This window comes from Carcharodon carcharias, chromosome 1 (assembly GCF_017639515.1).
Source record: "Carcharodon carcharias isolate sCarCar2 chromosome 1, sCarCar2.pri, whole genome shotgun sequence".
Lineage (NCBI taxonomy): Eukaryota > Metazoa > Chordata > Chondrichthyes > Lamniformes > Lamnidae > Carcharodon > Carcharodon carcharias.
The window spans coordinates 144,464,926-144,489,031 of record NC_054467.1 but is presented as its reverse complement, the minus strand read 5'-3'; positions in this window follow the sequence as shown (position 1 = coordinate 144,489,031).

The following is a 24,106-nucleotide window of genomic DNA, read 5'->3' as shown; positions in this document are numbered from 1 at the left end:
CTGAAAGTTCAGGAGTTAAGATCAGGAGATAAAACATCATGAGGTCTGAGGATCAATCAGTTGGAGTTCATGAGATAAAACACAGAGAATCTAGGAGATAAAACACCGAGAGTCCAGGAGATAAAACAGTGATCATTCAAGAGGTAAAACAGTGAGTGTTCAGGAATAAAACAGCAAGAGTTCTGGAGATTAAACAGCAAGAGGAAGAGGCAGAAAAGATTGAGAGTTCAGATGATAAAACAGTGAGAGTTCAGGGGATAAAACAGCGAGAATTCAGGAGATAAAAGAGCAAGAGTTCAGAAGATGAAACAGCACGAGTTCAAGAGATAAAACAGGAAGAGTTCCAAAGATATAACGGCAATAATTAAGGAGATAAAACAGAGTGAGTTCAGGAGATAAAACAGTGAGAGTTCATGAGATAAAACAATGAGAATTCAGGAGATAAAACTGTGTGGGTTCAGGAGATAAAACAGCAAGAGTTCATGAGATCAAACGGCAAGGTTTCAGGAAATAAAACACAGAGATCGGGGATAAAACAGTGAGAGTTCCGGAGATGCAACTGTGAAAGTAAAGGACAGAAAACATTGAGAGTTCAGGGGATAAATCAGTGGGAGTTCACGTGATAAAGCAGCGAGAGTTCATGAGTTAAAACATCGAGAGTTCAGGAGATAGAACAGCAAGAATTAGGGAGATCAAACAGGGAGAGATCAGTGGACAAAACAGTGAGAGTTCATGAGATAAAACTGTGAGAGTTCAAGACATAAACCAGCAAGAATTGAGGAAATAAAACACTGAGAGTTCAGGAGATAAAACACTGAGAGTTCAGGAGATAAAACACTGAGAGTTCAGCAGTTAAGTTCAGGAGATAAAACATCATGAGTTCAGCAGATAAAATAGGGACAGTTCAAGAATTAAAATGAGAGTTCAGGGGATAAAACAATGGTAAATCAGGAAATAAAACAGCAAGACATCAGGAAATAAAACTGTGTGAGTTCAGCAGATAAAACAGTGATAGTTCAAGAGGTAAAATAGTGAAAGGTCAGTGGATAAAACAACAAGAGTTCTGGCAATGAAACATCAGGAACTCAGGAGATAAATCAGTGAGAGTTCAGGGGATTAAGCAGCGAGAGTTCAGAAGATGAAACAACACGAGTTCAGGAGATAAAGCAGCGATAGTAAAGGGCAGAAAACATTGAGAGTTCAGGTGATGGAACAAGGAGAGTTCAAGGGGTAAAACAGTGAGAGTTCAGGGAATGATACAGTGATAGTTCATGGATAAAACAGTGAAATTTCAGCAGATAAAGCAGCATGGGTTCAGGAGATATAACAAGGAGAGTTCAGGAGATAAAACAGCAATACATCAGTTGATAATAGTGTGAGTTCAGTTGATAAAACAACGAAAGTTAGGGAGACAAAACAACAGGAGCTCAGGAGATAAAACTGTGAGAATTCAGGGGACACAACAGCGAGAGTTCAGGTGATTAAACAGCAAGAGTTCAGGGGTGAAACAATGAGCGTTCCCAAGATAAAACAGCGAGAGTTCAGAAGATGAAGCAACACAAGTTCAGGAGATGAAACAGGGAGAGTTCAGGAGATAAAACAGCAAGAATTAGGGAGATCAAATAGCGAGAGTTCAAGTGATAAAACACCATGGTTTCCAGAGATAAAACAGTGAGAGTTCAGGAGATAAAACATTTGGAGTTCAGGAGATAAAACTGCAAAAGTTGAGGAAATAAAACTGAGAGTTCAGGAGATCAAACATTGAGAGTTCAGGAGTTCAGGGGATAAAGCAGCGAGAGTTCAGAAGATAAAACAGCATGAGCTCAGGAGATAAAGAAGCGATAGTAAAGGGCAGAAAACATTGAGAGTTCAGGGGATAAAACAGTGAGAGTTCAGGGAATAATATAGCAATAGTTCAGGGGATGAAACAATGAAATTTCAGAAGATATAAAAGCATGAATTTAGGACATAAATCAGTGAGAGTTGAGGGGATAAAACAGCAAGACTTCAGGTGATAAAACAGTGAGAGCTCAGGGGATGAAACAGTGAAAGCTCCCAAGATAAAACAGTGAGAGTTAAGGGGACAAATCATTGAGAGTTCTACAGATAAATCTGCAGGAGTCCAGGGGAGAAAACAGCGAGAGCTCAGTGGATAACACAGTGGGAGTTCATGAGATAAAACAGGAAAAATTCAAGAGATAAAACTGTGAGAGTTCAGGGGATAAAACTACAATAGTTGAGCGAATAAAACAGTGAGAGTTCAGGAGATCAATCAGCAAGAGTACAGGAGATAGAAGAGTGAGATTTCAGGAGATAAAACACTGAGAGTTCAGGAGTTAAGTTCAGGAAATAAAACATCATGAGTCCAGGGGATAAATAAATGGGAGCTCAGGACATAAAACAATGAGAGTTCATGAGATAAAACAGAAAGACTTCAGGAGATAAAACAGCAGGAGTTCAGCAGATAAGACAGTGAGAGTTCAGGAGATAAAAAAGTGTTGGTTAAAGAGGTAAAACTGCAGGAGTTTAGGGGATAAATTATTGAGAGTTCAGGCATAAAACAGTGACAGTTCAGGGGACAGAGCAGCAAGAATTCAGAAGATAAAACAGCATGAGTTCAGGAGATAAAGCAGCAACAGTAAAGGGCAGAAAACATTGATAGTTCAGGTGATAAAACAATGAGAGTTAGGTAGATAAATCAGCAAGTGTTCAATAGATAAAACAGCAAGATGTCAAGTGATATAACAGTAGAGTTCAGAAGATAAAGCAACAAGAATTCAGGCGATAAAACAGTGAGAATTCCCAAGGTGAAACAGTGAGAATTAAGGGGAGAAAACATTGCGAGTTCAGGGGTAAAACAACAAAAGTTCAGGTGATAAAACAGCGAGATTTCAGGAGATAAAACACTGAGAGTTTAAGAGATAAAACTATGAGAATTCTGGCAAAAAGCAGTGAGAGTATCCAAGATAAAACAGTGAGAGCTAAGGGGGGAAAGCTTTGAGAATTCAGGGCATAAAACAGCATGAGTTCAAGAGATAAAACAGGAAGAATTTAAGGAGATAAAACAGAGAGAGTTCAAGTGATAAAAACAGCAAGATTTCAAAGGATAAAACAGTGAGAGTCAGGGAGACAAAAGTGCAAGAGCTCAGGAGATAACACAGTGAGAGTTCGGGAGATAAAACAGTGAGAGTTCAGGGGATGAAACAGTGAGAGTTCAGGAAGTAAAACAGTGATAGTTCAAAAGGTAAAACAGTGAGCGTTAAGACAATAGTACAGCGTGAGTTCCAGAGATAAAACAGCAACAGCTCAGTGGATAAAAGAGTAGGAGTTCAGGAGATAAAGCAGTGAGAGTACAGGAGATAAAAGAGCAAGAGTTCAGGAGATAAAACACTGAGAGTTCAGTACATAAATTCAGAAGTAAAACAGCATGAGTCCAGGGTATAAATCAGTGGGAGCTCAGGAGATAAAACAGTGAGAGTTCCTGAGATAAAACAACTGGAGTTCAGGGAATAAAATACCAAGAGTTCAGGTGATAAAACATCGAGAGTTCAGAAGATGAAACAGCGAGCATTCTGGGGATGAAACTGTGAGAATTCAGGTGATAAAACTTCGAGAGTTCAGGAAACAAAACAGTGAGAGTTAGGGAGGTAAAAGTGCAAGAGTTCAGGAGATAACACAGTGAGAGTTCTGGAAATAAAACATTGCGAGTTTGGTAGGTAAAACAGCGAGAATTCGGTGAATGAAACCATGACAGTTCAGTAGATAAAAAAGTGAGAGTTTAGGGGATAAAACAGCAAGAGTTCAGGGGATAAAACAGCAAAGGTTCAGGGGATAAAACAGCGAGAGCTCAGGAGATAAAACATTGGGAGTTCAGGAGATAAGTCAATGAGAATTCAGGCAAAAAAGCAGCGTGAGGATCCAAGATAAATCAGCAAGAGTCCAGAAGATGAAACAGCATGAGTTGAAGTGATAAAACAGGAAGAGTTCAAGGGACATTATTAGGTGTTTATTATAAACTCCCAGATAGTCAGTGGAAAATTGAGGAGCAAATATTTGCACAATTCGTGGAGATGTGTAAAAGCAATAACAATAGGGTAATTATATTAGGTGAGTTCAACTCTCCCAACATTAAATGGACATAGTGTTAAGGGCTTGGATGGAGTGGATTTCCTGAAATGTGTACAGGAGAACTTTTTAGGTCAACATGTACAGGATCCAACAAGGGACAGTGCAGTGCTGGACCTAATTCTAGGGAATTAAGCCAGGCAGGTGGCTGAGGTGGTGGTGGGGGACCATTTTATTGATAGTGACCACAACATGATACAATTTAAGCTTGTTATGGACAAAGAAATAGACAAGCTTCAAAAAAAGGTTTTGGACTTGGGGAGAGCTGATTTTGGTAAAGTAGGTCAGGATCTGGCCAAGGTAGACTGGGAACAGCTACTTGTGGGGAAATTGACAGAAGAGCAGTGGGGGGCGTTCAAAAAGGAAATGGGGAGGATACAGGCTCAACAAGTTCCCTCTAGGGTTCTAGGAAGGACTAACAAGTCCAGAGAACCATGGATGACCAGGGATATTCAGGATACAATGAGAAGGAAAAGAGAGGCTTTTAGCAGGTACTGGGGAGCAAATCAGCGGAGGCATTAGTGGAGTACAGAAAGTGTAGGATGGAACTTAAGAAAGCAATTCAGAAAGCAAAGAGGGCATATGAGAAAGCTCTGGCTGGTAAAAGTAGGAGAAATCCCAAGATATTCTATATGTATATCAATGGGAAGAGGATAACCAGTGAAAGAGTAGGGCCCATTAGGGACCAAGGGGGCAATTGATGGGTGGAGCCAGAGGACATCACTAGTGTGCTGAATGAATACTTCACATCCGTCTTCACCCAAGAGAATGAGGATGAAGGTATGGAACTCGGGGAGAGAGACTGCGACGTTCTTCAGCAAATTGATAAAGGGAGTGACAAGGTGTTGGAGGTGTTGGCAGGCTTAAAAGTGGACAAATCTCCAGGTCCGGATGAATTGTGTCCCAGACTGCTGCGGGAAGCAAGGGAGGAGATTGTAGCAGCTCTGACCCAAATTTTTAATTCCTCTCTGGCCACAGGGGAGGTGCCAGAGGACTGGAGAACAGCTAATATAGTTTCGCTTTTTAAGAAGGGTTGTAGAGATAAGCCAGGGAACTACAGGCCAGTGAGTCTCACGTCAGTGGTAGGGAAACTATTGGAGAAAATTCTGAAGGAGAGAATCTACCTCCACTTGGAGAGGCAAGGTTTGATCAAGGATAGTCAGCATGGTTTTGTCAGAGGGAGGCCATGCCTAACAAATTTGATTGAATTTTTTGAGGAGGTGACCAGGTGTGTAGATGAGGGTAGTGCAGTTGATGTAGTTTATATGGATTTCAGCAAAGCCTTTGACAAGGTCCCACATGGGAGATTTATGAAGAAGGCAAATGCACATGGGATACAGGGTAATTTGATAAGGTGGATTCAAAATTGGCTTAGTTGTAGGAGACAGAGGGTGATGACAGAAGGCTGCTTTAGTGACTAGAAGCCTGTGTCCAGAGGCGTACCACAGGGATCTGTGCTGGGTCCCCTATTATTTGTCATTTTTATAAATGACATAGATGACTATGTGGGGGTAGGATTAGTAAATTTGCGGATGACACAAAGAATGGCCAGGTGGTTAACAGTGAGGCTGAGTGTCTTGGGCTACAGGAATATATAGACGGGATGGTCAAGTGGGCAGATAAGTGGCAGATGGAATTTAACCCTGAAAAGTGTGAGGTGATACACTTTGGAAGGAGTAATTTGACAAGGAAGACTCCAATGAACGGCATGACACTAGGGAGTTCTGAGGAACAAAGGGACCTTGGCGTGTGTGTCCATAGATCTCTGAAGGCGGAGGGGCATGTTAGTGGGGTGGTCAAAGAAGCAGATGGTTCTTTATCAATCTTGCCTTTATCAATTGAGGCATAGATTACAAAAGTAGGGACATCATGTTGGAATTGTACAGAACCTTGGTGAGGCCACAGCTGGAGTACTGTGTGCAGTTCTGGTCATCACATTATAGGAAGGATGTGATTGCACTGGAGGGGGTGCAGAGGAGGTTCACCAGGATGTTGCCTGGGATGAAACATTTAAGTTATGAAGAAAGATTGGATAGATTTGGGTTGTTTTCGTTAGAGCAGAGAATACTGAGGGTCAACCTGATCGAGGTGTACAAGATTATGAGGGGCATGGACAGGGTGGATAGGGAACAGTTGTTCCCTTTAGTTGAAGGATCAGTCACGAGGGGGCACAAGTTCAAGGTGAGGGGCAGGAGGCTTAGGGGGGATGTGAGGAAAATCGTTTCTACCCAGAGGGTGGTGATGGTCTGGGATGTGCCACCTGGGAGGGTGGTGGAGGTGGGTTGCCTCACATCCTTTAAAAATACCTGGATGAGCACTTGGCATGTCATAACATTCAAGGCTATGGGCCAAGTGCTGTTAAATGGGATTAGGTAGGTAGGTCAGCTGTTTCTCACTTGTCGGTACAGACTTGATGGGCCGAAGGGCCTTTTCTGCACTGTGTGATTCTGTGACATAGCAGCAAGGATTAAGGAGACAAAAGAGTGAGAGTTAGGGCAATAAAAGTGCAAGAGCTCAGGAGATAACACAGCATGAGTTCAGATGATAAAACAGTGAAAGTTCAGGATGTAAAACAGTGAGAGTTTGGTGGATAAAATAGTGAGAGTTCAGGCGTTGAATCAGTGAGAGTTCAGGAGATAAAACAGTGAGAGTTGAAGAGATAAAAGAGCAAGAGTTCGAGAAATAACATGGTGAGATTACGTTAGGTAAAACAATGAGAATTCAAGGGATAAAACAGAGAAAATTCAGGGGATCAAATAGTGAGTGTACAGGAGATAAAAGGGCGAGAGTTCAGAAGGAAAAACAGCATGAGTTCTGGAGATAAAACAATGGGAGTTCAGGAGATAAAACAGTGAGGGTTCAGGGGATGAAACAGTGAGAGTTCACAGGATGAAACAGCAAGAGTTCACAGGGTGAAACAGCGTGCATTAAGGGGAGAAACCATTGGAGAGTTCAGGCGATAAATCTGCGGGAGTTCAGGAGGTAAAAAGTGAGTGTTCATGAGATATAACAGCGAGAATTGAAGCGATAAAACAGCAAAAGTTCAGGAGATAAAACAAGGAGAGTTCAGGAGATAAGACAATGATAATTCAGGCAAAAAAGCAGTGAAAATATACAAGATAGAACAGCTAGAGTTAAGTTGAGTAAACATTGGGAGTTCAGGGGATAAAACAATCCGATTTAGGTCGGGGGGTAATACTGAGAAGTCAGGAGATAAAACAGTAAGAATTAGGGAAATAAAAAAGTGAAAGTTAGGGTGATAAAAGTACGAGAGTTCAGGAGCTAACACAGCAACAGATTGGGAGATAAAACAATCAGAGTTCGGTAGATAAAACAGCAAGAGTTCAGAAAATGAACAGCAAGAATTCTACTAAGTCTACAGCAAGCATTACTGGTCAGGGAAAATATCGCAGCTTTGCATAAGCAGGACAGCCCGGAGGGCTTGTCTACAGAGGCCATATGGGTGGAGCTGAGGAATGGGAAAGGTGTGACCACACTAATAGGGTTGTATTATAGACCGCCCAATAATCAGAGAGAATTGGAGGAGCAAATCTGTAGAGAGATAGCAGACCGATGTGAGAAACAGAAAGTTGTGATAGTAGGAGATTAACTTTCCACATATTGACTGGGACTCCCATACTGTGAAAGGGCTGGATGGTTTGGAGTTTGTCAAATGTGTTCAGGAAAGTTTTCTAAATCAATATATAGATGTACCAACAAGAGAGGATGCAACACTTGATCTCCTATTAGGGAACCAGACAGGTCAGGTGACAGAAGTAAGTATAGGTAAACATTTTGGGTCCAGTGACCACAATGTCATTGGTTTTAAGCTAATTATGGATAAGGATAGGTCTGGTCCTCGAGTTGAGATTCTAAATTGGAGAAAGGCCAATTTTTTGGAAATGAGAAAGGATCTAGGAAGAATGGATTGGGATAAGTTGCTTTCTGGCAAGGATGTGTTCAATAAGTGGAAGACATTCAAAGACGAAATTTTGAGAGTGCAGAGTTTGCATGTTCCTGTCAGGATTAAAGGCAAAGTTAACAGGCATAGGGAACCTTGGTTTTCAAGGGATATTAGCAATTTGGTTAAGAAGAAGAGAGAGGTGTATAGCAGGTATAGGCAACAAGGAGCAAATGAGGTACTTGCAGAGTATAGAAAATGTAAGAAAATACTAAAAAAGGAAATCAGGAAGGCAAAAAGAAGACATGAGGTTGCTTTGGCAGATAATGTGAAGGTAAACCCGAAGGGTTTCTACAAGTATATTAAGAGTAAAAGGATAGTAAGAGACACAATTGGTCCCCTTGAAGGTCAGAGTGGTCGTCTATGTGCGGAGCCTCACGAGATGGGGGAGATCTTAAACAGTTTTTTTGCATCAGTATTTACTCAGGAAACTGGCATAGTGCATAAGGAAGGAAGGGAAACAAGCCATAGTGTCATGGAACATATAGAGATTAAAGAGGAGGAGGTGCTTGCTGCCTTACAGCGAATAAAGGTAGATAAATCCCCCGGGCCTGACATGATATTCCCTCGGACCTTGAGGGAGACTAGTGTAGAAATTGCAGCGGCCCTGGCAGAAATATTTAAAATGTCCTTAGCCACGGGTGAGGTGCCAGAGGATTGGAGGGTAGCTCATGTTGTTCCGTTGTTTAAAAAGGTTCCAAAAGTAACTAGTGAGCCTGACATCAGTAGTAGGTAAATTAGTGGAAGGTGTTCTGAGACATCGGATATATAATTATTTGGACAGCCAAGGGCTGATTAAGGATGGTCAGCATGGCTTTGTGCGTGGTAGGTCATGTTTAACGAACCTTGTAGAGTTTTTCGAGGAGGTTACCAAGAAAGTAGATGAAAGTGGATGTTGTCTACATGGACCTTAGTAAGGCCTTTGACAAGGTCCCACATGGGAGATTGTTTCAGAAGGTTCAGACACTTGGTATCCATTGGAGAGGTTGTAAATTGGATTCAAAATTGGCTGTGTGGGAGAAGGCAGAGAGTGGTAGGGGATGATTGCTTCTCAGATTGGAGGTCTGTGACTAGTGGTGTGTCTCAGGGATCTGTGCTGGGACCATTGTTGTTTGTTGTCTATATCGATGACTTGGATGATAATGTGGTGAATTGGATCAGCAAATTTGCTGATGACACTAAGATTGGAGGCGTTGTGGACAGAGAGGAAGGCTTTCAAAGCTTGCAGAGAGATCTGGACCAATTGAAAAAATGGGCCAGAAAATGGCAGATGGAATTTAATGACGATAAGTGTGAGGTGTTGCATTTTGGAAGGTCAAACCAAGGTAAGGCATACACAGTAAATGGTAGGGCACTGAGGAGTGCGGAAGAACAAAGGGATCTGGGAGTTCAGATACATATTTCCCTGAAAGTGGTGTCACAGGTAGACAAGGTTGTAAAGAAAGCTTTTGGCATACTGGCCTTCATAAATCAAAGTATTGAGTGTTGGAGTTGGGATGTTATGGTGAGGTTGTATAGGACATCGGTGAGGCCAACTTTGGAGTATTGTGTGCAGTTCTGGTCGCCCAACTACAGGAAGGATATCAGTAAGATTGAGAGAGTGCAGAGAAGATTTACTAGGATGTTGCCTGGTCTTAAGGAGTTGAGTTACAGGGAAAGATTAAACTGGTTAGGACTTTATTCCTTGGAGCGTAGAAGAATGAGGGGAGATTTGATAGAAGTTTACAAAATTATGAGGGGTATAGACAGAGTAAATGTGAGTAGGCTCTTTCCACTTAGATTAGGAGAGATAAACATGAGAGGACATGGCTTTAGGGTGAAAGGGGAAAGGTTTAGGGGGAACATTAGGGGGAACTTCTTCACTCAGAGTGGTGAGAGTGTGGAACGAGCTGCCATCTGACATGTTAAATGCGGGCTCACTCTTAAGTTTTAAGAATAAATTGAATAGATACATGGATGAGAGAGGTCTGGAGGGTTATGGACTGGGTGCAGGTCAATGGGACTAGCGGAATAATATTTCAGCACAAACTAGAAGGGCCGAATGGCCTGTTTTCTGTGCTGTAGTGTTCTATGGTTCTATGGTTCTAATTCAGGAGATAAAACAGCGAGAGTCAGGGATGTAAAACAGCAAGACTTCAGGTGATAAAACAGCAAGACTTCAGGTGATAAAACAGCAAGAGTTCAGGCGATAACACAGTGAGAGTTCAGGAGATAAAACAATGAGAGTTCGGTAGATAATCATCGAGAGTTCAGGGGATGAAATAACGAGAGTTTGGGTGTTAAAATAGCATGAGATCAGGAGATAAAACAGCAAGAGTGCTGAAGATGAAACAGCACAAATTCAAAAGATCAAACAGCATGAGTTCAGGAGATATAACATTGAGAGTTCAGGAAATAAAAAAGCGAGAGTTCAGGCGATAAAACAGCATGATATACGGAGATAAAAAAGCATGAGTTAAGGGGGGAACATTGAGAGTTCAGGAGTTAAAACAGAGAGTTTAGGAGATAAAACAGAGAGTTCACGATATAAAACACTGAGAGTTCAGGAGACAAAACAGCGACGGTTCAATAGATTTAACAGGGAGAATTCAGGGGATAAAACAGCAAGGCCCCCCCACACACCAATACGTAAAATGATGTGCGGTGACATTGGGCAAGTGTCCCGATGTCACTGCGCACCATCACGATATTTGTTAAGGCAGGTGTGCCAGAAGTTCGGATACACAGCCGAGATCAATTAACAGGCCAGTTAAGGCCATTGAGGCAGCAATTGATCTCAATTTTTTGCAGCCTGCAGTACGTCACATGGGTGCAATGGGCAGGTGGGTAGGAGGCATTTGTATAAACCTCATCCACGGTTGGGTTAAGAGGGGTGAGTGGGGTCACAAATGTGATCTTTCAGATATTTAAGTGTGAAAGTTACTTACACTAGCCTGTGTGAGCAGGAATACTTCAAAACTCATGCCAGCTGCTTGGACAGGAGTAAAAGCCTTGGTTGGGATTCTACAATAAGGATCATTTCTGGGGCCTGCATCTTTCAGGAAGCCTTCCCTCAGCCTGAAAATGGGAGTTGTGCTCCCCACTGGAGGCACCTCCTCTGAGGAGGAAGGGAGGGCCAGACGGGGGAGGAGGCCAGAAGTCCACATTCAGCCTCCAGGGAAGCCACTTTTGGGAGGAGAATTGCAGGCACAAGGGGCGCAAGGCCAACAGGAATTCCAAGGCGGAAGGGACCGCAGAAGACTATCCTGCTGCCCGGGTATACAGGTGGTTTTGCAGCTACCTCAATATGTCTGAGGTGCAATGTCAAAGGAGACTCCATCTCTCAAGAGAGACAGTCACCTCCATCTGGCAGATGATAGTTCCTGAGATCTCCGCAAACTGAGTGGGTGGACACCCCATGCCATGGCTTTAAAGGTCACAGCTTCTCTCAACTTCTATGCCTCCAGTTCTTTCCAGGGCTTGGTGGCTGATCCCTACAGAGTCTCCCAATCAGCCGTCCACACTTGTGTCAAGCAGATGACAGACGCTCTGTTCAGGTGTGCATTGATCTTCATCCACTACCTTTGGGATGAGGCCAGCCAGCCAGAGCGAGCCAGAAGCTTTGCAGCCATTGCTGGCTTCCCCCGCATCCAGGGTGCTATAGACACACATATGTGGCCAACAAGGCGCCAGCAGGTGAGTCCGGTGCCTTTGTCAACAGGAAGGGCTTCCACTCCATGAACGTGCAGATTGTGTGTGACCACAGGATGCTGATTCCACAAGTCTGTGCAATGTATCCAGGCAGCTACCATGACACCTACATCCTCAGACACTCCAAGGCGCCAGGGCTCCTCAGTGCTCGAGCCTGGCTTGATGGATGGCTGCTGGGTGACATGGGCTTTCCCCTCAGAAGGTGGCTCATGACACCTCTCTGCCATCCAAGAACAGAAGCTGAGCAGTGGTCCAATAGGAGACACATCTCCACAAGGGCTGTGGTGGAGAGAACCATCAGTCTTCTCAAGATGCAGTTCCAGTGCCTGGACCACTCAGGGGGTGCACTCCAATACCCCCCAAATCGTGTGTTGCTGATAGTGGTTGCATGCTGCGCTTTCCACAATCTGGTGCTGGAAAGAGGGGATGCAGTGGATGAGGAAGATGTAGACACAGTTGCTCCGGATGCAGATGATGAGTCCAGCAGTAAGTCCGAGAATGAGCACGCACAGGAGAACGCTGAGCGGGTAGACCCTGACCCGAGCATATTCAGGAATGCAGGGACACCCAGGAGGCTTTAATCCAAAGAACCTTCAGCTAGCCCACCACAGATGCGCCTTCAACACACACCAGGGCTGCAGGCTCCACACTCGATACCTGAGTACTAAATCTGCCTGGATACTAACATTAACTAAGGCCCTTGTCAATAAAGCACAATGTCAAACAACTCACTCACAACATCATGGCTTCCCGTACACATGCAGAAGTAAGGAATCACCCTGAGGCATGGCGACATGTCAAAATTTATTGAGTGAACAAGTGTAACTTCATAATGCAAAACAAAAACAGTGTTGGGCACCACACCGAGTCTTCAACTAAGTACGATGGGCCAACATAAAAGCACAAGTGAGAAACCCATGGTGTGCCTAAGGTGCCTTAAATTTACACTTATGGGTTCTACATCTAGGTGCTGTCCCCTTGCTGGCACTGGCATCTGAGACAGCCTGCTCACTGTGCTGTCCTGTTGGCCTTGATAACCTTGGTGGACGTCCTCTGGCCCATAGAGCATTTAATGGCCCTGCCTGGGAGGGAGCGGCCAGTTCCACAGCTGGCTTCTTCCCAGTTGCTGCAGCCTCATCAGATGCCACTGTCACTGGCAGAGGGGCAGAGGAGCTGCTGCCCTCATTTGGAGTGCCCTGAGAGGAACCCGCAGAGCTGATAGGCAGCTGCTGCGCCAACATGAGGTTGCTTTGGAGATCCCTGCTCACCAGAGGTGGATGGATGGGCACCGAGCTGGGATACTTGGTGCCAAACCATCCCCCACACTGGCACTGACCAGGTGAGGCCAATGCCGCTGTGAGGGCTTGCAGGTCTGAACGCAACCCCAGGAGGCCCTGATTGGTCTCCTGGAGGAGCCTCTTCACAAGAGTCGCCACTATCTCGATGGAGGAAGCATGGCACTTGGCCATAAGGCTCATTGCATCGATAATACTCTGCGTGGACTCCTCCAGCACGGGCACCATGACACACATAGCCTCATGTATATCTACCAAATCGTCCCGCATACTCTGCTGCACTTCCAGCGTTCGCTGCCTCATGGACAACTCCAGGGGCACATCATTAGCCATTGACTGAGCATGTGCCTGGTCCCCAGCAGTCCTCCAAATGCTGGCGCCCTGGGCACTCTCTGTCTCCGCCCACAACTCAAGTGAATATAAAGTGCCCTCACCGCCGTGCCCTGGGACACTAGCCGAAGATCTAATTCGCACCGAGATGCTGGTATCTGTGCTGGTGCCTGCCTGGTTGAGATGGTGTGATGCTGGAGAGTGAATTTGCTCGGTGTCTTCAGGGGTGAGAGGTGGGCCCTCTGCCTCCTCCTCCCGGCCTTGCTCCGGTGATGCTGAAAGGAAGAAAAAGGACATTTGATTAGTTACATTGCAGACAATGTCCACTTGCATGCGGGATCATTATGTGCTTATTCTTCCATAATCAATGGTAAACCCATGTTGCTAACTTCAATCACGGAACATTCAGCAGTGCCATGGCTTTTGGGACACACATGGTGACCTGAGTGCTTGGCAAACATACCTCCCTGTGGCACCCCAGCCTCGCCGCTACTGGTGGGCCTGGGGGCATGGTGCCTCTCCAGATCCATGGCCTGCTGCTCGAAAGCCATTAGGATGGCCAACTGGGCCTGCCCTCCACCAGTCCACATTCATTCAGACACATCGTGCACAGTCTTTATGTGAAAAGGAGAGAGGAGCATTGATTAGTCCAGCCTGCAGCTGAATTCCCATCGCATCCCTGCCAACCCAGACGGAATGGGACATTGCAGGACTCCAGCTCTTCGTCACCCCGCAGCTGCTGCACACTCACCCAAACAAGCCAGGGCTGACCCCACCCCATTGCACAAATGCTGCCTCCTTCACATGTGGCACCACAAGTCAGTGCTTTCCTAAGCAAGGAGGCATAAGCACATGGAGCGCAAACACCAGAAGGTGGTTTAGTGCCCCACCAACTGGAAGCTCCCCTCCCAGCATGTTAACACCCTGAATTTGACATACTTCACAGTTCCAGCACTCTGCCTCGGTGCAGACCCTTGACTTTCAACCTCATTCTATACTCTGGGTGTCAGTGTCACACATGCTGCAGATGCAGAACACATCCTAGCTCAACCCTCTCAGGGTGAACTGGACATGGGCAATATCTACTGTCACACCCAGCGAGGGATACATGCCGTGAGGGAATCAATGACATTACTGTACTCAGTAATGGCAGGGAGTGGGGGGTGGGGTTTGGGGGAAAGGGTTACGGTTGCATTAAATGACTTGAGCAACATAGTGCTCATCCTTCCTGAGCGCAGGGGATCATTGAACCTTTTGCGGCACTGGACCCATGTGCGTTGCACTACATCATGGGAGCTCACACTCTCAGCCACCTCCTCCCACACACATTTGGTCAGGTGGGTGGGGGCAGCCTCCACCTCCTGTTCCATCACCACACTGCCACCTCCTCCATGACGACAGGCACTTGTCGGAAAAACAAGGGACACACTGCCCTGCTGGCCTACCCTCTGGACTTGTGTCACCAACATTGCGCCTCTGCTGTGCTTTCTCCCAGCCATTGTGAGCAGCCTTGCAAAGGCTGCCAGGCCTTCATTTAACAGGCCGCTGGGTCGCCATTGGATCTGGCGGGCTTTGCACGCCCGCTGCTGTCCCCCCACTCCCACTATCCACATGAGTTTGAACTTCACTGGGTAGGTCTTAATTGGCCTGCCCTCGTAAAATAGTGGCGTGGGTCCAGTTGCAGGCGACGATCAGGTCCACGCCAGCCTGTGCCCGCTTTCGAATGACCCAGACGACATGGGGAAAATTCTCCCCCAAGAGTTCAGGAGATTAAACACAGTGAGTTCAAGTGATAAAAGATCGAGAGTTCAATAGATAAAACAGCATGAGTTCCGGTGATAAATCAGTGAGAGTTCAGAGGGGAAAATTCAGAGGATATAATGATGAGAGTTCAGCAGATGAAACATTGTGAGTTAGGGAGATAAAAGTGCGAGAGTTCAGGAGAAAACACAGCGAGAGTTTGGGACATAAAACAGTGAGAGTTCAGTGGATAAAACAGCAAAAATTCAGCAGAAGAAACAATGAGAGTTCAGGGGATAAAACAGTGAGAGTTCAGGGGATAAAATAGCAAGAGTTCAGCAGATTAAACAGCGAGAGCTTAGGAGATGAAACATTGAGAGTTCAGGAGATAAGACAATGAGAATCTAGGCAAAAAAGCAGTGAGAGTATCCAAGATAAAACAGCAAGAGTTAAGGGGAGAAAACATTGAGAGTTCATGGAGATAAAACAGCGAGAGTTCAAGGGATAAAACAGCGAGAGTTCAGGAGATAAAACAGTAAAAGTTTAGGGAATGAAACAATAGCAAAAAGCAGAAAACATTGCAAGTTCATGAGATAAAACAGCGAGAGTTCAGAAGATGAAGCAACACAAGTTCAGGAGATGAAACAGCGAACGTTCAAGAGATAAAACAGCAAGAATTAGGGAGATCAAACAGCGAGGGTTCAGGCCATAAAATAGAATGAGTCCCAGAGATAAAAGTGCACGAGTTAAAGGGCGAAAACATCGAGAGTTCATGGAATAAAACAACGAAAGATCAGGGGAAAAAAAGTAAGAGTTCAAGAGATAAAACAGTAAAATTTCAAGAGGTAAAACAGCAGGAGTTCAGAGAGTAAAATAGTGAGAGTTCAGAAGATTAAACAGCACTAATTCAGGAGATAAAACAGGGAGAGTTAAGGGGATAAAATGTTGAGAGTTCAGTGGATAAAACTGTGATAATTCAGGAGATAAATCAATGAGAGTTCCGGCGATAAAATGTGACAGTTCAAGGGATAAAACAGTGAGAGTACAGGAGATAAAACAGCATGAGTTCAGAGGATAAATTAGTGGGAGATCAGGAGATAAAACATTCAGATTTCATGAGATACAACAGCGAGAATTCAGGAGATAAAACAGCAAGAGCTCACCAGAAAAAACAGCGAGAGTTCAAGTAATAAAACAGCATGAGTTCAGGGGATAAAATAGCAAGAGTTCCAGAGGAAAAACCGCAAGAGTTAAGGGGAGAAAACTTTGAGAGTTCGGGAGATAAAAGAGTGAAAGTTCATGGGATATAACAACAAGATTTCAGAAGATAAACAGCATGAGTTAAGAAGATAAAACAAGGAGAGTTCTGGACATAAAACAGTGATAATTAGTGAGATACACAACAGGGAGAGTTCAGGAGATAAAAAAAAGTGAGAAATATGGGGATAAAACAGTTAGAGTTCGGTAGGTAAAACAGTGAGAGTTCAGCAGATAAAACTACAAGAGTTCAGGGTATGAAACATTGAGTGTTCAAGTGATAAAACATCATGAGTTCAGGAGGTAAAACAATGAGTGTTCGATAGATAAAACAGCGAGAGTTCAGGGGATATGTTCAGGAGATAAAATGCATGGGTTCAGGGGAAGAATCAGTGGGAGTTTAGGGGGTAAAACAGTGAGAGTTTATGAGATAAAACAGTGAGAATTTATGAGATAAAACCGCAATAGTTTCAGAGATAAATAATGAGAGGTCAGGAGATAGAACAGTGAGAATTCAGGGAAAAATCACTGAGAGTTCAGACGATAAAACTGTGGCAGTTCAAGACATCAAACAGGAATAATTCTAGGGATAAAACGTTAAGAGTTCAAGAGATAAAACACCATGAGTTCAAGAGGTAAGCCAGTGAGAGATCAGGAGATAAAACTGTGGAAGATCAGAGAGATAAAGCAGCAAGACATCAGGAGATAAAACACCGGGAGTTCGGGTGATAAAACATCAAGAGTTCAGGAAATCAAACAGCGAGAGTTTGGGCAATATAACAACATCAGTTCTGGAGATAAATCAGTGAAAGTTCAGGGGAGTAAACATTGTGAGTTCAGGCGAAAAAACATCACTATTTCAGGAGATAAAACAGGGAGAGTTCAGGAGATAAAACAGCAATGGTTCAGGGGATAAATCAATCGGAGTTCAGGAGATAAAACATCATGAGTTCATGAGATAAAACAGCAAGAGTTAAGGAAGTAAAACAGTGAGAGTTCAGGAGATAAAACATCGTGAGTTCATGAGATAAAACAGCGAGAGTTAAGGAGGTAAAACAGTGAGAGTTCAGGAGATAAAACATCGTGAATTCATGAGATAAAACAGTGAGAGTTCAGGAGATAAAACATCGTGAGTTCATGAGATAAAACAGTGAGAGTTAAGGAGGTAAAACAGTGAGAGTTCAGTAGATAAAACAACGGGAGTTCATGAGATAAAACAGCAAGAGTTAAGGAGATAAAACAGCAAGAGCTCACTACATAAATGAGCAAGAGTTCAGGAGATTAAACAGAGTTCAAGAGATAAAACAGCAAGAGTTCAGGACTTAAGACAGTGACAGTTCAGGGAATAAAACAACCAGAATTCAGGGCATAAATCAATGAGAGTTCAGGCGATAAAACTGTGATATTTCAGGGGATAAAACAATGAGAGTTCAGGAGGTAAAACAGCAAGAGTTCAGAAGATAAGACAGTGAAAATTCAGGTGATAAAACAGCGTGAGTCTCAAAGATAAAAAATCAAGAGTTAATGGGAGAAAGCTTTGAGAGTTCAGGAGATAAAAGAATGAGAGTTCAGAGGATATAACAGTGAAATTTCAGAAGATCAAAAAGCATGAGTTAAGAAGATAATCAGGGAGAGTTCAGGAGATAAAAGAGTGAGAATTAGTGATATAAAATAGCGAGAGTTCAGGTGCTAAAGCTGTGAGAGTTCAGCTGATAATGCGGCCAGGTTTCAGCAGATAATACAGCGAGAGTTCAGGGGATGAAGCAGTGAGATTTCAGGGGATGAAACAGTGAGATTTCAGGGGATGAAACAGCGAGAGTTCAGGGGATGAAACAGCGAGATTTCAGGAGATAAACAGTGACAGTTCGGAAGTTAAAACAGCAAGAGTTCAGGGGATATGTTCAGAAGATAAAACAGCATGAGTTCACAGGATAAATCAGTGCGAGATCAGGAGGTTAAACATTGAGAGTCCATGAGGTAAGACAGTGAGAATTCAGTAGACAAAACTGCGAGAATTCAGGAGATAAAAGAGCAAGAGTTCAGGATGTAAAACAGCATGAGTAAAGGAGATAAAACAGGGAGAGTTCAGGAGATAAAACAATGAAATTATGGGGATAAAACAGTGAAAGCTTAGTAGATAAAACTGTAAGAGTTCAGGGTATGAAACATTGAGTGTTCAGCTGATAAAACATCATGAGTTTATGAGATAAAAAAGCAAGAATTCAGGAGATAAAACTGCAAAACTCCAGGAGAGGAAACAGAGAGAATTCAGGAGATAAAACAGTGAGAGTTCAGGAGATAAAACACCAGGAGATCAAAAGATAAAACTGGGAGATCAGAGAGATAAAGCAGCAAGACATCAGGAGATAAAACACCGAGAGTTTGGGTGATAGAACATTGGGAGTTCAGGAGATCAAAAAGCAAGAGTTCGGGTCATAAAACAGCATCGGTTCTGGAGATAAATCAGTGAGAGTTCAGGGGAGAAAATATTGTGAGTTCATGGGATAAGACAGCACTAATTCAGGAAATAAAACAGTGAGAATTTGGAGATAAATCAACGTGAGTTCCGTTTGTAAAAAGTGAGAGTTCCAAAGACAAAACAGCGAGAGTTAAGGGGAGAAAAAATTGAAAGTTCAGGAGATATAACAGCGGGCGTTCAGGGGATAAAACAACGAGAATTCAGGAGAAATATCACAGAGATCAGAAGATAAAACTGTAACAGTTCAAGAGATAAAACAGGGAGAATTCATGGGATAAATCAGTAAGAGTTCAGGAGATAAAACTGTAACAGTTCAAGAGATAAAATAGGGAGAATTCTTGGGATAAAACAATAAGAGTTCAGGAGATAAAACACCGAGAGTTTGGCTGATAAAACATTGGGAGTTCAGGAGATCAAAAAGTGAGAGTTCAGGTGATAGAACAGCATCAGTTCTGGAGATAAATCAGCGAGAGTTCAGGGGAGAAACCATTGTGAGTTCGGGGGATAAGACAGCATTAATTCAGGAGATAAAACAGGGAGAGTTCAGGAAATAAAACGGTGAGAATTTGGAGATAAAACAATGTGAGTTCCAGCAGTAAAAAGTGTGAGTTCCAAAGGCAAAACAATGAGAGTTAAGGAGAGAAAATATTGAAAGTTCAGGAGATATAACAGTGAGACTTCAGGGGATAAAACAGTATGAGATCAGGGGATAAATTAGTGGGAGTTCAGGAGATAAAACATTGAGAGTCCATGGGATACAACAGTGAGAGTTCAGGAGATAAAACAGCAAGAGCTCACCAGATAATACAGTGAGAGTTCAGGAGATAAAAAAGCAAGAGTTCACCAGATAAAACATTGAGAGTTCAGAAGATGAAACAACTCTAATTCAGGAGATAAAACAGGGAGAGCTCAAGAGATGAAACAGAGGGAATTCAGACGTAAAACAACGTGAGTTCCGGTGATAAAGCAGTGAGAGTTTCTTGATAAAATAGTGAGAGATAAGCAGAGAAAACACTCAGAGTTCATAAAATCAAACAGTGGGAGTTCAGGGAATAAAACAGCGAGAATTCACGTGATAAAACGTTGAAAGTTCAGGGAATAAAACAGTTGAAAGTTCAGGGGATAAGACAGTGAGACTTCAGGAGATAAAACAGTGAGAGTTCAGGGGATGAATCATTGAGAGTTCAAATGATAAAACAACAGGCGTTCAGTGAATAAAACAGTGAGATTTCAGGGGATAAGATTAGGAGGGAAATCAGCTTGAGCTTAGGGGATAAAGTAGTGGGAGTTCAGAGGTAAAACAGTGAGAATTCAGGAGATAAAACAACAATATTTGAGGAGATTAAACAGGGAGAATTATGGGGATAAAACAGCGAGAGTTCGGGAGGTAAAACAGTGAGAGTTAAGGAGATAAAACAGCGGGAATTCAGGAGAAAAATCACTGAGTCTTCAGAAGATAAAACTGTAACACTTCAAGAGATAAAACAGGGAGAATTCTAGTGAGGGTTCAGAAGATAAAACACCATGAGATCAAGAGATAAAACTGTGGGAGATCAGAGTGATAAAGCAGCAAGGCATCAGGAGATAAAACACCGAGAGTTCAGGTGATAAAACATCGGGAGTTCAGGAAATCAAACAGCAAGAGTTCAGGCAATAAAACAGCATCAGTTCCGGAGATAAATCAACGAGATTTAAGAGGAGAAAACATTGTGCATTCAGGGAATGAAACAGCACTAATTCAAGAGATAAAACAGGGAGAGTTCAGGAGATAAAACAATGTGATTTCCAGCAATAAAAAGTGGGAGTTCTGAAGACAAAACAGTGAGAGTTAAGGGGAGAAAACATTGAAAGTTCAGGAGATATAACAACGGGAGTTCATGGAATAAAACAGCAAGAATTCTGGCAATAAAACAATGAGAGTTCAGGAGATATAACAGTGAGAATTCAGGAGATAAAACACCGAGAGTTTGGCTGATAAAACATTGGGAGTTCAGGAGATCAAAAAGTGAGAGTTCAGGTGATAGAACAGCATCAGTTCTGGAGATAAATCAGCGAGAGTTCAGGGGAGAAACCATTGTGAGTTCGGGGGATAAGACAGCATTAATTCAGGAGATAAAACAGGGAGAGTTCAGGAAATAAAACGGTGAGAATTTGGAGATAAAACAATGTGAGTTCCAGCAGTAAAAAGTGTGAGTTCCAAAGGCAAAACAATGAGAGTTAAGGAGAGAAAATATTGAAAGTTCAGGAGATATAACAGTGAGACTTCAGGGGATAAAACAGTATGAGATCAGGGGATAAATTAGTGGGAGTTCAGGAGATAAAACATTGAGAGTCCATGGGATACAACAGTGAGAGTTCAGGAGATAAAACAGCAAGAGCTCACCAGATAATACAGTGAGAGTTCAGGAGATAAAACAGCAAGAGTTCACCAGATAAAACATTGAGAGTTCAGAAGATGAAACAACTCTAATTCAGGAGATAAAACAGGGAGAGCTCAAGAGATGAAACAGAGGGAATTCAGACGTAAAACAACGTGAGTTCCGGTGATAAAACAGTGAGAGTTTCTTGATAAAATAGTGAGAGATAAGCAGAGAAAACACTCAGAGTTCATAAAATCAAACAGTGGGAGTTCAGGGAATAAAACAGCGAGAATTCACGTGATAAAACGTTGAAAGTTCAGGGAATAAAACAGTTGAAAGTTCAGGAGATAAGACAGTGAGACTTCAGGAGATAAAACAGTGAGAGTTCAGGGGATGAATCATTGAGAGTTCAAATGATAAAACAACAGGAGTTCAGTGAATAAAACAGTGAGATTTCAGGGGATAAGATTAGGAGGGAAATCAGCTTGAGCTTAGGGGATAAAGTAGTGGGAGTTCAGAGGTAAAACAGTGAGAATTCAGGAGATAAAACAACAATATTTGAGGAGATTAAACAGGGAGAATTATGGGGATAAAACAGCGAGAGTTCGGGAGGTAAAACAGTGAGAGTTAAGGAGATGAAACAACTCTAATTCAGGAGATAAAACAGGGAGAGCTCAAGAGATGAAACAGAGGGAATTCAGACGTAAAACAACGTGAGTTCCGGTGATAAAGCAGTGAAAGTTTCGTGATAAAATAGTGAGAGATAAGCGGAGAAAACACTCAGAGTTCATAAAATCAAACAGTGGGAGTTCAGGGGATAAAACAGCGAGAATTCATGTGATAAAACATTGAGAGTTCAGGGAATAAAACAGTTGAAAGTTCAGGGGATAAGACAGTGAGACTTCAGGAGATAAAACAGTGAGAGTTCAGGGGATGAATCATTGAGAGTTCAAATGATAAAACAACAGGAGTTCAGTGAATAAAACAGTGAGATTTCAGGGTATAAGATTAGGAGGGAAATCAGCTTGAGTTTAGGGGATAAAGCAGTGGGAGTTCAGAGGTAAAACAGTGAGAGTTCAGGAGATAAAACAGCAAAAGTTCAGAAGATAAAACAACAATATTTGAGGAGATTAAACAGGGAGAATTATGGGGATAAAACAGCGAGAGTTCGGGAGGTAAAACAGTGAGAGTTAAGGAGATAAAATAGCGGGAATTCAGGAGAAAAATCACTGAGACTTCAGAAGATAAAACTGTAACACTTCAAGAGATAAAACAGGGAGAATTCTAGTGAGGGTTCAGGAGATAAAACACTGTGAGATCAAGAGATAAAACTGTGGGAGATCAGAGTGATAACGCAGCAAGGCATCAGGAGATAAAACACCGAGAGTTCAGGTGATAAAACATCGGGAGTTCAGGAGATCAAACAGCGAGAGTTCAGGCAATAAAACAACATCAGTTCCGGAGTTAAATAAACGAAAGTTAAGAGGAGAAAACATTGTGCGTTCAGGGAATGAAACAGCACTAATTCAGGAGATAAAACAGGGTGAGTTCAGGAGATAAAACAATGTTCTTTCCGGTGATAAAAAGTGAGAGTTCTGAAGACAAAACAGCGAGAGTTAAGGGGAGAAATCATTGAAAGTTCAGGAAATATAACAATGGGAGTTCATGGGATAAAACAGCAAGAATTCTGGCAATAAAACAATGAGAGTTCAGGAGGTATAACAGTGCGAGTTCAGGAGAGAAGACAGCAAGAGTTCAGGAGATAAAACATTATGAGTTCAGGGGATAAAACAGCGAGATTTAAAGACATAAAACAGCGAAAGTTCCGGAGGTAATGCAGTGAGAGTAAAGGGGAGAAAACAGTAAGAGTTCAGGGAATAAAACACTGAAAGTTCAGGAGATAAATCAGTGAAATTTCAGGAGATGAAACAGTGATGGTTCAACTTTTAAAATAGTGATAGTTCGGGGATTAAAACAGTGAGAGTTTAGAGAATAAAACAGCAAGAGCTCAGGGGATAAAACAGTGAGAGTTCAAGGGATGAAACAGTGAACGTTCAGGGAATGAAACAGCGTGAGCTCAGGGAATAATACAGTGAGAGTTCATGGAATAAATCAGTGAGGTCAGGGAATAAAACAGGGAGAGCTCAGGAGATAAAACAGCGAGAATTACGGAGATAAAACAGCTAGAGTCAGGAGATTAAACACCAAGAGTTCAGGAGCTAAAAGTGTGACAGTTCCTGGGGTAAAACAATAAGAGTTCAGGAGGTAAAACACTGAGAGTTCATGAGATAGGTTCATGAGATAAAACAGTATGATTTCAGATGATAATTCAGCAGGAGTTCATGAGATAAAACTGCGAGAGTTCAGGAGGTAAAACACTGAGAGTTCAAGGAATAAAACAATGAGATTTTAGGATATAAAACAGTGCACATTCAGGGGATAAAATAGTGAGAGTTCAGAAGATAAAACAGCGACTGTTCAGGAGATTAAACAGCAAGGTTTCAGCCATTGAAACAGCGAGTGTTCAGGAGGTAAAACACTTGAGAGTTCAGAAGCTAAGTTCAGTATATAAAACAGCCTGATTTCATAGGATAAATCAGCAGGAGTTCATGAGATAAAACAGCAAGAGTTCAGAGGGAAAATAAGGAGAGTTCAGGAGATAAAACAGCGAGAATTCAAGAGATAAAACACTGAGATTTTAGGAGTTAAATTCAGGAGATTAAACAGTGAGAGTTTGGAGGATGCAACAGCAAGAGATCAGGAGATAAAGCAGCAAGAGTTAATGAGATAAAACCGCATGCAAATTCAGGGGATAAAACAACATGCATTCAACAGAGAGGTCGGGGATAAAACACTGAGAGTTCAGGAG